The sequence below is a fragment of the Marmota marmota genome, unplaced genomic scaffold (genome assembly GCF_001458135.2).
Source record: "Marmota marmota marmota unplaced genomic scaffold, marMar, whole genome shotgun sequence".
NCBI lineage: Eukaryota > Metazoa > Chordata > Mammalia > Rodentia > Sciuridae > Marmota > Marmota marmota.
In genome coordinates, this window is record NW_026000020.1 from 9,987,739 (window position 1) to 10,002,406 (window position 14,668).

The 14,668-nt window shown below is 49.4% G+C and overlaps 1 long non-coding RNA gene across 1 annotated transcript; it reads left to right on the forward strand.

The window, feature by feature from the left end:
• The first annotated feature begins 312 nt into the window (after positions 1 to 312).
• LOC125618855 lies at positions 313 to 9,266 on the forward strand. The gene is made up of 3 exons (XR_007350242.1): positions 313 to 377; positions 503 to 695; positions 9,166 to 9,266. It is a non-coding gene; the product is annotated as an uncharacterized LOC125618855 (long non-coding RNA).
• The last annotated feature ends 5,402 nt before the right edge of the window (positions 9,267 to 14,668 follow it).

Consider the following 14,668-nt stretch of genomic DNA (forward strand, 5'->3'; position numbering starts at 1 on the left):
AGAAAGGAATAAAGTAAAAAGAAACAATATGAACCATTTTCAGAACTGTGACGAGAACAATCTGTCATCACTCACAGAACAGTGGACTGAATCTGTCACATGGCCCCCAGAGGGAAACATGTTTTCTGCACCAAAGCTATACTGTCCTAGTCTGACGTGGGACACCTGGGGACATGGGCCTGTGATGAGTGACATATGAGCTAGCCCTGCAGCTGTGCCCAGCCTGCTGATTTGCATGTGCCCACAGCACAGCCAACTGCCCTGAGGATGTGTTAATAGGCTGCTCACACCCCATGCAGGAGGCAGTCCCATTCAGGACAGCATGGCCATGAGTGTCCCCACTCAGCTCCTGGGGCTCGTGCTGCTCTGCCTCCCAGGTAAGGAGGGACAGTACTGGGGATGTGTTCAGCACAGTGTGGTCAGTGCTGCCTGGGTCTTCAGGGAAGTCCTCCTGAAACATGAATAATTATAAGGATATTTATGTTTATGTTTCCAATGTCAGGTGCCAGATGTGACATCATGATGACCTAGTCTCTATCCTCTTTGCCTGTGTCTCCTGGAGACAGAGTCACCATCACCTGCAGGGCCAGTCAGAATATTAACAGTTGGTTAGCTTGGTATCAACAGAAGCCAGGGCATACTCCTAAACCCCTGATGTATAAGGCATCCAATTTGCAATCTGGGGTCCCCTTGAGGTTCAGTGGCAGTGGATCTGGGACAGATTACACTCACCATCAGCAGCCTGGAGCCTGAAGATGTTGACACTTATTTCTGTCAACAGAATGACAGTTCCCCTCCCATTGTGATACAGACCATGACAAAAACCTCCCAGGGAGCAGAAGTGTGAGGATGGGCTGCCCCAGTTGCTCCTCCTGCTGCCTCTACCTGCTGAGGGCAGTGCTTGGGGGCACCTGGCTCTGGAGGTCGCTAGTAGACTTTGGTAGGGAGCGCCAGGGAGATTCCTCTGCACCCCACCCTCTTTCCTTCTCAGCCCCAACAGGTGAGACATGACCATTTCCTCCAGGTTTAGTGAGTGATTTTGTCACTTTGTGGGAGGAGTCCAGCTCTCTGTATCAGTTTGGATTCTTACCTCAAATTTCAAATCCATGGACTCACATTCTAAGTCACAGCTTTCAAAGACTGAGATCTGTGCATGAGAAAGGCCCCTGCTCCCCAGAAGCCACATCTCCTCTGAGAGAAGGTGGAGCCTGCAGATTCCTGCAGTGGCCCAGGAGCACCTCAGGGACACTCACACCCAAACTGTAGCACAGACAATAATGTGCACATAACTGTTGTGATTCCCACACACAGCAAAGAAAACAGAAAAGGTGCTGGGGTGTGGATCAGTGGTTAAGTGTCCCTGGGACCAATCCCTGGTACCAACAGCAACAACAATATCAGCTCACTGTGCTGATTTATCCTTTAACCCTCCTCCTCCCTAGGCATCCCATAGCAGGTGCCAGCACCTCCTCTCTATGATTCCTTGGTCTGGGCAGGTCCCATGACAATTCTACCCACTCATCCTCTGATGGCTCCCAATCTTACCTTACCTTCCCTGGTGGCAAGTTATCATCTGCTTTTGACATGTGTTCATCAAGTTTCCTGGGTCCTGATACACTCCCAGGTGAACTTTTCTGAGCCCTCTAGTAAGGAGCAGGAGACCATCACTGCAGTAGTTTTGAAACTGGAGTTTCCTGGCTTCTGCAGACAGGCAGGATCAGCACAAGCTGCAGCCCCTAGAGCTTGAGAGTGTGGCTGCTCTTAACAGGGCCATGCTTGCCAGCCTTGCACAGACCCAGAAAACTATGCTCACATCTTGGACTCAGGTCATTCCTCTGTCCACATTAAGGTTACGACCATATGCTCTTCTCAGACATCTGCTAACCTCAAGTAATATGTCAGTTGTCCCCATTACCATGGCTGCACTGGGAAGGCAGTGCACCCTCTTTGTGCCATTTGAGGACAGTCTAGCTTCTCTCCCTGTGGCATTAACATATGTGTAAAATCAATGATGTCACAGGGGTCAAGTGATGCCACAAGGAAAGGGAAGACTCTTGGGACCCTGGGACACTGTGTGTGTGTTAAGTGGAGCCTCTGCATCTCCTCAAGTCCAATCTCAATGTACCACTTCCATCTTAATGTAAGCAGAGCTGGGCCCAGCTGGTGCTGCTCTGTGCTGAGTCCCACACTCCCCTGTGGTGAGCAGCTCAGTCACTCAGTGCCCAGGGCAAGGGGCCAGGGCTCAGGGATGCCTTAGAGCTGCTTTTAGAAGAGTCAATAGTTCTTTCTTTCTTTTTATTTCCTGGGAATGCCTGCTTTTCTCTAGTGCTGTGCAGGTCTCTGCTGTGACTCTTGTTGGGGACTTGTCAGAGGCACACACACTGTCCTCATCTAGTACAAACACCCCTACCCCTAGCAATGTGCTGGGCCCCATGGCCACACAGCAGGGCTACTAGGTCACAGCACAGGACTGATGTAGAGTGTCCTGCTCTGGACCCCTCAGCACAGACAGGCTTCCCAAGTAGCTGATGAATGGTTGGTGTGGCTCACCCAGCATGAAGGGTGCCATCTCAGCTCTGCACAGAGCCCAGCCAGCACTGAGCTTCCTTATCAGTGGTTAGAGGAGCAAAGAGCAATTCCTTGTCCTTCCCCTGAAGGGAAGGAGGCAGCAGGCCTCATACATCTGGGCCCCAACATCTTTTCAATGTGACAGGCCCGTCAGTTGCTGTAGGTCTGCAGCCCACAGTCTGGAGAGAATGATTTTCTCTGGACAGTAGAGTTCTTGCCATTTCCTGTTCATCATGTCTAAGCACCATGAGGTCATCCATGCAGAGTCACATGGGGTGGTGCTGCCTGGTGTCCGCGTGACCACAGTCACTTCAGGCTGTGACCTAGAGCAAGAGAGTTATCTTTGCCTGAGTTCAGGTCTGAGGCTTGAGATGCTGTGGATTCCAGGATATTACAGGTTCAGCTAGAGGTCTGTGGCAGGTAGTGTCAGCTCTGTTGCTGGGCAATGTATCTGGTCCCTGTTTCTGTCTGAACAGAGACACTTGGCTATACCATACTCTGTTTCTGAACTTTGCAGGCACAGCTGGTATTTGAAGCCTCTCCCACCCCAGCAGAGTTGAACCAGGTCACTGCACGACATTGTCATCAGTACCATCTGTCACTTTTCAAACTAGAAAAACGTTGTTGCAGATACATTCCCCTTTCCTTTCAATAGATGTACATATAGTGTCCTTTACAAGTTTTCCCTGGTGGCTAAAGTTGCTCATTTAGTAAATAAAGCTCAGAAACGTGGATGACATCATGTTGCTGGGACATGGAGAGCATGGCTCTGGGAAGCTATGCCTCAGCTGGGACCCAGAGGGAGCCATGGCAGCTCCCAGTCAGCTCCTCTGCCTCCTGTTACTCTAGATCCCAGGTGAGGGATCATGGAATGGTTCTACACACCTGTGAAACCGCTATCATTGTGGTTGGGTCCTGTGTCCTGGCACCTCTGTTTAGCAAGCCCAGTGATTCAAGCTCAGGGTGCTGCAAGGTCCTGGCTCTACTGAGGAGACTGGGGTATGACCTAGACTGCACAGGTGACCTTTCTGTTCTCTTTACATCTCAGGGACCACAGGAGAAATTGTGCTGACACAGACTCCAGCCTCTGTGCTTTTGTCTCCAGGGGAAAGAGCCACCCTCACCTGAAGGGCCAGTCAGAGTGTTGGCAGCTCCTTCTCCTGGTACCAGCAGAGGCCTGAGCAGGCTCCCAGTTGCCTCATCTAGGGTGCATCCAGCAGGTCCAGTGCAGTCCCAGCCAGGTTCAGTGGCAGTGGGTCAGGGACAGACTACACCCTCCCATCACAGCCTGGAGCCTGGGGAGGCTGCAGTGTGTGACTCTGCAAGGCCACACAGGTTACCACAGTGATTCAGTTCCCCACAGAAACCTCACAGTCCCCTCTGCCACCCTCCCCCTAGAGTATAGCAGCTGCCCCCAGAGGCACCCAGTCAGATCCTTTGCACTTTTCTCTTCCCACTGCACCTGGAAAGGTTGTGTGAGTGGAAACCAAGCTTCATTCAGGTCTGAAAGATTCATGGTCTCCTGGGCCCTCTTTGCTTCCCTGGAACAAATGTGATTAGAGAGGATGGGGACACTTGGTGTTATTTCCCTATTTACCAGGTGAGGATGGAGTCTCCAGAAGAGCCATAAGATCCCAAGTACAGGCAGTTAAAGGTGAATCCCTAAGTGTAGTTTGGTTCCCAGACATTTATATTCTCCTCATTTTGACCTCAACAGTATGTGGTTAAATCTGTCCAAGCACAGACACTGTCAACAATGGTTCCAGAAGTTGTTCCCAGGTCCTGCTCACATTTAAGCCAGGGTAAGAGAGGGGATCTCCCACATTCTGACATTGGGATATGGATACAACCACAGCATTTTTGCTCTGTGTGTAGCACAAGGAGGCTCTCTCTGCTATTCCTGCTTCTCCACAGATAGAGGGCCAAGGGTTCCCAGGAGGTGGGAATTTGTGGAAGGGTGGCTTTCCCAGGACCATCCCATGGAGCTGACATCTGAGTGACCTGTCCTACCTTTCTTTATCCTGTCATAATCCTGCCTCCTGATGTCTGACCCCGAATGGGAAAGAGTGTGAATACAGTTCTAGCTAAACACACCTGGACATGACTTTCTTAAATAATCAACCACTGAGGGAGTTGTCTGGTAAAACCCTCCAGAATCCATTCAAGGACATTTTGCTATGGTTTTCCATCAGTGGAAATGCAAGACAATGCCAGCTGTCCCGGCCAAGGAACTTTAGATGTCACAAGCTCAGTATCTCACATGCAGAACACAGTAACTGCCCCCAGAGAATCATGTTCCTGTGAAGAGGCACCATCACATTCTCCACCTGCATGAAGAGCCTCAGACTCCTCTCTCACCTCCCAGTCCATGGGCAGACTCTATGTGTATTCACTTTGTATTGATTGTATGGATGTCACCTGCACAATGCCCTGTGTGTGTCCTGGAGTGCCACCCACTCTCCTGAGCAGGACCCACACCAGACCCTGCAGGTGCAGCAGCCACAGCACCAGCCCCCAGGGAGGGAAGCCTCCAGGTGCAGCAGGAGCAGCTGCAAAGCCCAGGGGATGCTGGACACAAGGCTGGGCTCAGGGGACAGTGCAGTGCCTTAGAGGAGGCCAGGCAGGCCTAAACCAAAGCATGGACCCTTGTGTGCGAAGTCAGTCCACGCCATATCCAGGATGTCCACAGAGACACTTTGTCACTCCTTGTTGAGGGCTCAGCCACAAGGACTTCCTGGGAGTGGCCACCTAGCCTTGCAATATAGGCCCTAAGATACTGTGCTGCCCTCCTGACTGACAGGATCCTAGTAATGTTCCTCCTGACCCTGACACCACCTACTGCCTCGTGATCCTCTGGGTCATTTCCTCCTGCCTTTGTCCACTATCCATCAGAAACCTGGAGAGAGGACTCACTTTTGGTAAAGTGAAAACACACAGGGTCTCACTCATGTTACTCTTTCTTTCTGTGTCCCAGGTAAGAGATCACTTTCCCCTGAAGGCCTAGCAAGAGTATTAGCAGCATCCAGCCTGGCACCATCAGGACCAGGCTTTGCTGCTGAGCTCCTGCTGCCTGCTGCTGCCTTCTGTACACCCTGCCTTCCTGGGAGGGCTGTGGGGCAGGGACTCTGGTTACTATGACCACCAGCAGACACACTTCCTTCAAGGAACTTGAACTTCTTCCTGCCCTCACTATGGGACAAACCTCCACTCAGATGCTGCTTGTGCACAGGGCTGCTGACAGTCTGAGGACCCTCAGGGGAGCAGGTTGGGGACAGCTCTGAAGTCACACCCTCCCTACCCCTCCCATACCTTCTCCCTGTACCTGGGCTCCTTCAGTGTCTCTCCTCTGCCCTCCTGCCTGGGTCTTCTCTGTCCTTTCCCCTCCTACTCTGAGTTCACACCTGTCACTCCTCACTCCCCACATGGCTGTCCTCATGTGGGTCACAACCCTGTTCTCCTACACATCCTGGCCCTTGGCCTGCCTCTGACTTCACCCCTTGGATTCTCATGGGAGAGTCAAAGATGGTGCCTGGTGGACTTTAGAGACCAGAAAGGAGAGTAGCATCTGTTCAGGGCTGTACATGTGGCCACCATGGTCCACTGTGAGCAGAGTCCCTGCATTATATGAACTGTGGACCTGCCAGAGGCACTTGTGTCCTTCTAGTCAGAGGAGTGGCCACCAGAATGTGTGGATGGCTTTGTCCTGTGGCCATGCAGTCACTGAGCCAGCTCTTCTGCCCTGTGTGGGGAAGCAACCATACAGGAGCTGCCCATGCCCAGCTCTGGACATAGAAATTCTATTTGGTCCACAGAACAACTGCCCATCACTATGACACTTGCTTCTCTCTGTCACTGGAGCCCATCACGTCCCCCAGTGTCCTGAGCAATGTGAAGGTCACTGTTCCAGGCAGCAGGAGGGCCCTGTGCAGGTCCTGAACTTCATGGTGCTCATGCTCAGTCCTGAGAGTGGAGAAGCAGCCTTGGGTTTAGGCAAGAGATGCCAGCTTTACCTGCCCAGGCTCAGGGTGTCTGCACTTAGACTACTATGGGCAGTGTGGCACACACATATAGTCCCAGATACCTTGAGACTGAGGGAGGAGGACTGCAGGTTCAAGAACACCCCAGGAAAACTATAGAACACATTATGTAAACAAAGGGAGGTGACTTGGATGTAGTTCATTGTGGCCTAGCACATCAGAACCCTGACTGCATCACTCCAGCTGAGAAACTAATAAATAAGTAAATAAATATATAATAACATGAATAAATAAATCAATATAAAGCACACATTTAACAAAATGTCAAGAAATATCCATGTTATACACATATTCATATTAGAATTACAGTGTAAATACCGACATGTCCATAGGATTTATATTTTAAATATTATATATGTTACATGGAGTATTTCTTTAGTTTTAAATTGAACTCTGGCTGAGAAGAGGCTCTGGAGGTCTTTGCTGACCCTCCTCTCTGGTAGCAGAGTCTCTGCCCAGGACAGTGAGCTCAGCATTGAGTGCACAGCCATGGGAGAGCAGACTCCTGGACTCTGAACCTCCCTTGGCCATGGCCTCTCTGCTTGGCTCAGTCCTGGGGAGTGGAGCACCTTCCTCCCCTGGATCCCCAGCCAGGCAGCCTGAGGCAAGGGCCTCTGCTTCCCCAGGTCCTCACCACACTGCCCAGGAGAACCTCCTCTTCAGAGCCCAGGGCCAGAGCCTATAGCTCTCAGGCACCCCAGCCTGAGCTCAGCCTTGTGTGAGCTCCTGCCCCAGCCTTTCCCATCTATGTCATCAGCAAAGTCCTTCCTTCATCAGATGCTCTGTACACATTCCCACAATTGTCCACCTGCAGGTTGTGACTTGCTAAGGAGAAACTTGACCTGAATATACTTTTTATAGCCCCACAGTAAAGATTTCATTGTAGTCTCTCTTCCCTAAGGAACTTAGCTCAAGCACAGGGATATTTAAAATAGGGTGAAGCTTTTAAACCTTCCCCTTTTTTCCTTTAGTTTACTGATCACCAGCTCTGTCCTGCTGTTTGTGGTAGGAACAGGTGAGCCTTCCCAGACCAGGGCAGGAGGAAGTATCTGGAGACAACTGATGATCCCAGAAATGATGTGTAAGTGAGGGAGGGAGGGGTGGGGGCTCTGACTCAGAGGTAAAGAACTGTGCAGCATGCACCAGGCCTTAGGTTCAGTCACCAGCACCAAAGGTGGAAATTAAAGAAAAAAAAAGAAAGAGAAGAAAAGGAAAAAGAAAGAAAACAAAAGAAAAATAAGAAGAAAGTAAAAAGAAGATTGTGGACAGTTATTGGGAAGGTTTTTTGATAACTCTAAGAAGAAAAAGGGTGAAAATCTTTGACTTGCTTGATTTCTGGAAAAGTTATAAGAGGGCCTGATGGAGGATATGATGTTTAGAGACACTGCCACCCTCTTGAGGTCATGAAGCATTATTAGGACTTAAAAACCCATTTGGTAATATGGTAAAGTAGAATTACATACAGAATCTGGATCTTTACTGTTTTTACTAAGATGCTGACCATGCCTATATTCTCCAAACTGAAATCTGTAAAATACCTTCATTGTTTGAAAAATTATTCTTCCTTCTTTAGTTAAGTTGAAGAGCCTGGCTGGCTTAGACATGCTGGTCTGGTGAAGATGGGCACCATGATGGGTATGAGTGTGCTCTGTGGGACTCTGAGGCAGGGAGGGCTGTGTCCATGGGTGGGTCCCTCCTCCCTGCCTCTTACCCATGCTGTGCCAATGTTCAGAAACCCCAAATATCTCAGTGAGTTTATACATTTTCCTCTCTGTCTGTCTTTATTTCTGTTTTTACTTCCAAAGCATAAACTACCCCCTTGCTTCTGTAATGTTTCTTCCTCCTCCAAGAGTCACCAATTCAGAACTGTGCTTAAGACACAAGGACAGCCTGTCCTGAACCAGAAAGTGACTACAGATCACCCGTCACAGCTCAGAGGGCTCACTGTGTCCTGTGTCCTTAGGGAACCATGTTTACCTTAAGAAAATCTGAGCTGCCCTTGTATGACCTGGGACACCTGGACACACTGAGCCTGTGTTGATTGACCAGGAGGAGCCTCCCTGCAGCTGTGCCCAGCCTGCCCAAACCTGATGATTTGCATGTGCCCACAGCACAGTCCACTGCCCTGAGCATTTCTTAAGAGCCTTCTCACACCCTGTGCAGGAGTCAGTCCCCGTAGGACACAGCATGGTCATGAGGGCCCCTACTCAGCTCCTAGGGCTCCTGATGCTCTGCCTCCATGGTGAGGAGGGACAGAACTTGGGATTTACTAATTACAGTGTGGTCAGTGCTGCCTGGCTACTCAGGAAAATCCTCTTGAAACATCACTACTTACAAGGATATTTCTTTTTATGTTTTCAATGGCAGGTGTCAGATGTGACATCATGATGACCCAGTCTCCATCCTCCTTTCCTGTGTCTCATGGAGACAGAGTCACCCTCACCTGCAGGGCCAGACAGGGCATTAGCAATTATTTACACTGGTACCAGCAGAAACCAGGGCAAGCTCCTAAGCTCCTCATCAGATATGCAAACACTTTGAAATCTGGGGTCCCCTTGAGGTTCAGTGGCAGTGGATCTGGGACAGATTTCACTCTCACCATCAGCAGCCTGGAGCCTGAAGATGTTGCCACTTATTACTGTCAACAAGGTAGCAGTTCCCCCCTTACAGTGACACAGGCCATGACAAAAACCTCCCAGGGAGCAGAACTGTGAGGCTGGGCTGCCCCAGCTGCTCCTCCTGCTGCCTCCACCTATTGAGGGCATTCCTCAGAGTCAGCCAGGCCCTGAGCACTACAAGAAGGGTCATTCAGAGGAACGGGAGCTCTTCTGCACCCTGACTTTTCAGATCAGCCCCAGCAGGCTATGAGCTCACTGTATGATAAAGAAAGTAATTTAAGACCTGAAGAGACTGAATTAGGCAGTATCAGGGGTTGTGCAGCAAAGACAAGCCTCTCCATGTGTTCCACATGGGAATATTTTAAGACTTTATTTCTTAGTATACTTTAAGTCCCCAGCAAAATTGGGGTGAAGTACAGGGTTCTCCTGTGTCCCCTGTGCTTCCAGAGCCTCTCCATCACCACCCCCAGACTCTGTTGCTCCTGTTACAATTCATCAACCTCTGCCCAAGTCTATAGGTCACACCAGGGTCATTTTGAACATTTTGTGGAACTAGACAAGTGGACAGTGACGTGTGTCCAACAGTGTGACCTGGCACAGTGCACGTCCCGCCCTCACAGTGTCTGAGCTCCAGCTGCTCCTAACCCCCCTCTCTGCTGTGGACCTTCATGATTTTCCATCCTGTAGTTTCACCTGGGCTGACATCTGCCTGGCACTCACAGCATGAAGATGTTCAGACTGGCCTGTCACCCTGAGTGCTGTGCACACAATCCTCCTCCAGGGGTTTTTACTACAGCATAGAGAGTTGTTTCCTTTGTTCTTTTTTTTTTTCAAATTTTTCTTCAAACTTGGTATTGAACCCAGACATGCACTACCACTCAGCTACATTCACGGTCATATTTGTATTTCTATCTATCTATCTATCTATCTATCTATCTATCTATATTTATCTATCATCTATCTACCTATCTCTATTTGTGCATCTATCTATGTCTCTATTTATTTATTTATGTTTTTTGAGACAGGATCTCTCTACATTTTTAGGTCCTTGCTAGGTTGCATGGACATCAACCCTGAGTCTTTTGGCCTGTGGACCTGGGTTGCACCTGCTGTCCTCTCTTGGGTTAAGAGACCTGGAGACATGGACTGGGAATGCAACTGGTCTCTCTCCTTCTGAGTTTTGTGGCCTCTTGGACTGAGATCCAAACAGAGATGGGCAAGGCAATGCTGTTGACAGCCTGTTTTGACAAATTATCAGGCCTTGTAAGAAACAAAGTGGGTGCATTAGGGACAATTCCCTTTTGGAAGAGGTATGGCCAGATATTTAAAAATGGGTCAGAATTTAAAATAAGTCCTTACCAAATAAATGATCATTTAAAGGTTATTACTGAGCAGAGACTGCCAATAATTAGCATGAACAAACAAAGATTCTACATAGTCATCTACTCCCTCATTTAGGCTCATGAACCAATGTCATGGAGGTTCCTCCCTGGACTCCTACAATATCAGTCTCTTTTCACCCAGTTCATGTGACCACAGGCACTTGAAGGCATCCAACTCACCAAGAGGGCTGGACACTGTTGACCCCCATTATTATAGCCACACCATGAGACCAGACTGACACCCGACACCCACCTGACCATAGTGGACCTGACCGACACTGGAAGGCTGGGAAGGTTCTCTCTGTGCCTTTGGGTTCAGTCCTGTGTCAGCCAGAAACATGTGGAGATCTCCTGAGAGCTTTCATGGGTACTATAATTCTTCCATAATACACCATTCAACCAAGCAACTCATTTACAAGAAAATAATCAACCTAGTGCACTTGACCATGATATTATCATAAACGCAGGTGCAGTGGTGTTAACAAAGAGAAACCCACACAAATCAAGCTGTGCTGGCACTGGGCCCCGTGAGGTTGATTCTCTGTCCTGCCTAGTGTGGAAAAGGCTCAGCAACACTGACCCTGTGTGATTCTATTTCTCCCAGACATAGAATGTTAGCTCTTCAGAATCGTGGGATCATCACCACCCTCTCTATTGTGCCCATGGAGCACCTTGAGAACTTCTATCTGCTCACTTTGGTTTTCTGGTCAAAAGTTCTTGACCCAAAAGTTTGTCATGGTCACTCTTCCATTAAACTGAGTGAAATGATGAACACATGGTCATCAGATACCATAGAACAAGGGACTAATTGTGAAGAAAGGGTCCCATTTTTGAGGCTAGGACTATAGATTCTGGTGATCAATGGCTAATAGTAACCTATCTACGCATTTTCAGAAAGTGACTGGAAAATGTGTCAATTCTGGAAGAGTTTCAGGAATGGTCCTCCTGATAACATTGTCCCTGGTGACAGCTGGTAGGTCAGTTCAGCAGGTGTCAGCATGGAGCTTCAGGTGATCCAGGAGGTGGCCAGCAAGGGTCCAGGAAGCATAATGGGGCATAGGGAATGTGACCTGCACAGGGAGACAGGGAGATGTGACCTGTATCCACAGCCTCCTGGTCAGACTGAGGCTGAGAATCATGGAATCCAGTCCCTTCCTTCCTCACTGTGATGTCATAGTGTCACCTGGATATAACAGAAGCCATCCTGGCTGCTTAAGCCAAGGTCTGATCTTTGCCATGGACTAGGATCAGGAGGCAGGAGGAGCAGGTTCAGGCTACTTGCAGCCCTAACCCCCTCACCCTGGGCCTGTGTGTGCCAAGGTCAGGAGACACAACCATGTGTGTGGCAGGTGTGTCTGTGAAGCTCCAAGCTGCTCTGCCCACCTGCTCTCCTCCCAGCAGTACAGCCCATCCAGGGGTGGGCTCTGAGGCCTTCACCTCAGGATCCTCCTGCATTGATCTCAGACAGGTGGGGTTAGGGGAGCCCAGCAGTGAAAGAGCAGCCCCTGCCCATCAGGTGAGAGCAGGTGGGCTCCAGGGAGAGCAGGCCTGCTGGGGGTGGGACCCTTAGGTGTGTGGTTACCACTGCTAGGGCACATACACACAGACACTCATACACACACAGACACACACACACATACACAGACTCACACACACAGCCACATACAGAGACACACACTCTCACACACACACTCATACATACTCACACACACAGATACACACAGACACACACATACACACTCACACACACACATAGACACACACACAGACATACACACAGAAACACACACACATACAGACACTCAACACACAGACACACACATGTGCACAGACTCACACACACACTCACACTCACGTAGACACACGCACACAAACACACACAGACCACACACAGACACACACACACACAGCCTCACGCACAGACACAGACACACATACACACACACTCACACACACACAGACACAGAGACACACATTCACAAACACTCACACACACATAGACATACACACAGACATACACACACATACAGACACACAACACACAGACACACACATGTGCACAGACTCACACACACTCACACTCACAGAGACACACGCACACAAACACACACAGACACACACAGAGACACACACAGCCTCATGCACAGACACAGACACACATACACACACACTCACACACACAGAGACACACATTCACAAACACTCGCACACACACATAGACATACACACAGACATACACACACACAGACAAAGCCACATACAGACACACATACACACAGACACACAAATGCACACACACTCACACATACTCACAGACACACTCACACACAATCACACCCAGAAACACACAAACACACACACCCCACAGTAGCCTGAGATTAAGGTTGGGAGAGAAATCATGAACATGGCCCATAATAGTAGCATACCCTTCCATTTCTCTCTCATTTGAGGACACTCAGGTGCTACTGTGATGACCCAGGCTCCTCCCTCCTGCCTCTCACCCATCTACCTCCTGCAAGTCCACACAGAACCATCTACAAACAGATGGATACATTGATTCTTGCAGAAGGCAGGAGAGTCTATGTGGCTTCTGATCTTTTGGGCTTCCAGTTGACTCTGGGTCTCAGGCAACTTCAATGGCAGAGGGTCAGGGGCAGATTTCGTGCTGGGCCTCAGGAGAGTGGGGGCTGAGGAGGCTGGTGTTATTGCTGTGTGCAAGCTATAAAAATTAAATATAAAAATTATGGTATAAAACCCCACAAACCTCCCGGCTGGGCCCACCTGCCACATGTGCTGTTTTCAGGGGAGAGGCACTGCAGATTCTCTGTTTGTTGGAGAGAAAGATCCTGGGATCTCAGGGGCACAGAGAGAAGTCATAGTCTCTGGACCATGAACTTAGCTTAGAGCTCAAGCTCTTTTTAAGACCTTGTCAGAGGGGCAGGGCAGGAGCAGGAGGGAGAGTGAAGGGTCTTTGGGAGCCTCTGGTTAACCAAAAATGATGGAAGGGGAGCTTAATGACAGCTCACACTGGGGCTTTCTCCCATCAGGTGCCTTCACCAGTACCAGGCACAGAATCAGGTGGTTTGTGGCAACACAAACTATGTGGTTTCTATAACATTTATTCTGGTGTAAACCTCATCTGCACATGGCTGGACTTGAGCAGGGCTGTGATGAATTCCTCTCCATCACCCTTCTTTGTACTTCCTTTATCTCTGGCCCATGTCCCTCTCCAGCTCAGGGTTGGGCTCAGCATTTTACACCACTCTCCCAGGGAGGCCTCATGTTGATACCTTTGACCAGAGTCAGTCATGGGTTCTGAAATAAAAAGGGTGTGGTATAAATCCATGGACATATTTTTAAATAATGAGCCAAATGTGAAAGAATTTCAGAACTTAAAATAGATGCCACATTCCAAAAACTATGGGTGAGTGTAAGAATCTGTAAGCCAATACTTGCTCAAATGGAGAAAAATACTATAACTCTTAGGGCCGTGGCACTGAATGAGAAGGTGAAGGGGGGGTGGTAAACATCAAGTATTGTTCAGCACACAACCATGTACACTGCTGGGGTTCGTCCTTACCTAGACAGCTAGATGGAATCTCTTCTCTTTCTCAGAGAGAATCTCAAATGTCACAGACCCTGCCGGGCCCTCAAGGTTGTCCTTGACCACTGCAAGCCTCATGAAATTGTGGTGTGTCCTGCACTCTCCAGGGGCCCAGTGACTCCAGGGTTAGTGAAGCTCCTGTCCAAATGTGCTTCTCTCACATCACACAATCCTAGTCCACCCATTGGGGCAGGGGAGAGTTCCCACCAGGTGACCCTTTCCACAAGATAGACCTGGGGTTGAGTCCAGAGAGAATGTGCACTCAGGAGGGACCACAGGGACAATATGAAAAGGAGGTTTTACTAGGAGGCAAAGCTGAGCTGGGAGGATGAGCAGACATACAGGAGTCCAAGGCCATGTCCCAGATACACACAGAGATGGTCAGTGCAAAATTACAGGAGAGGAGGCCCCACAAGAACTTGGTATCTGGCCACTTTTGCCCCCCCCCCCCCCCCCCCC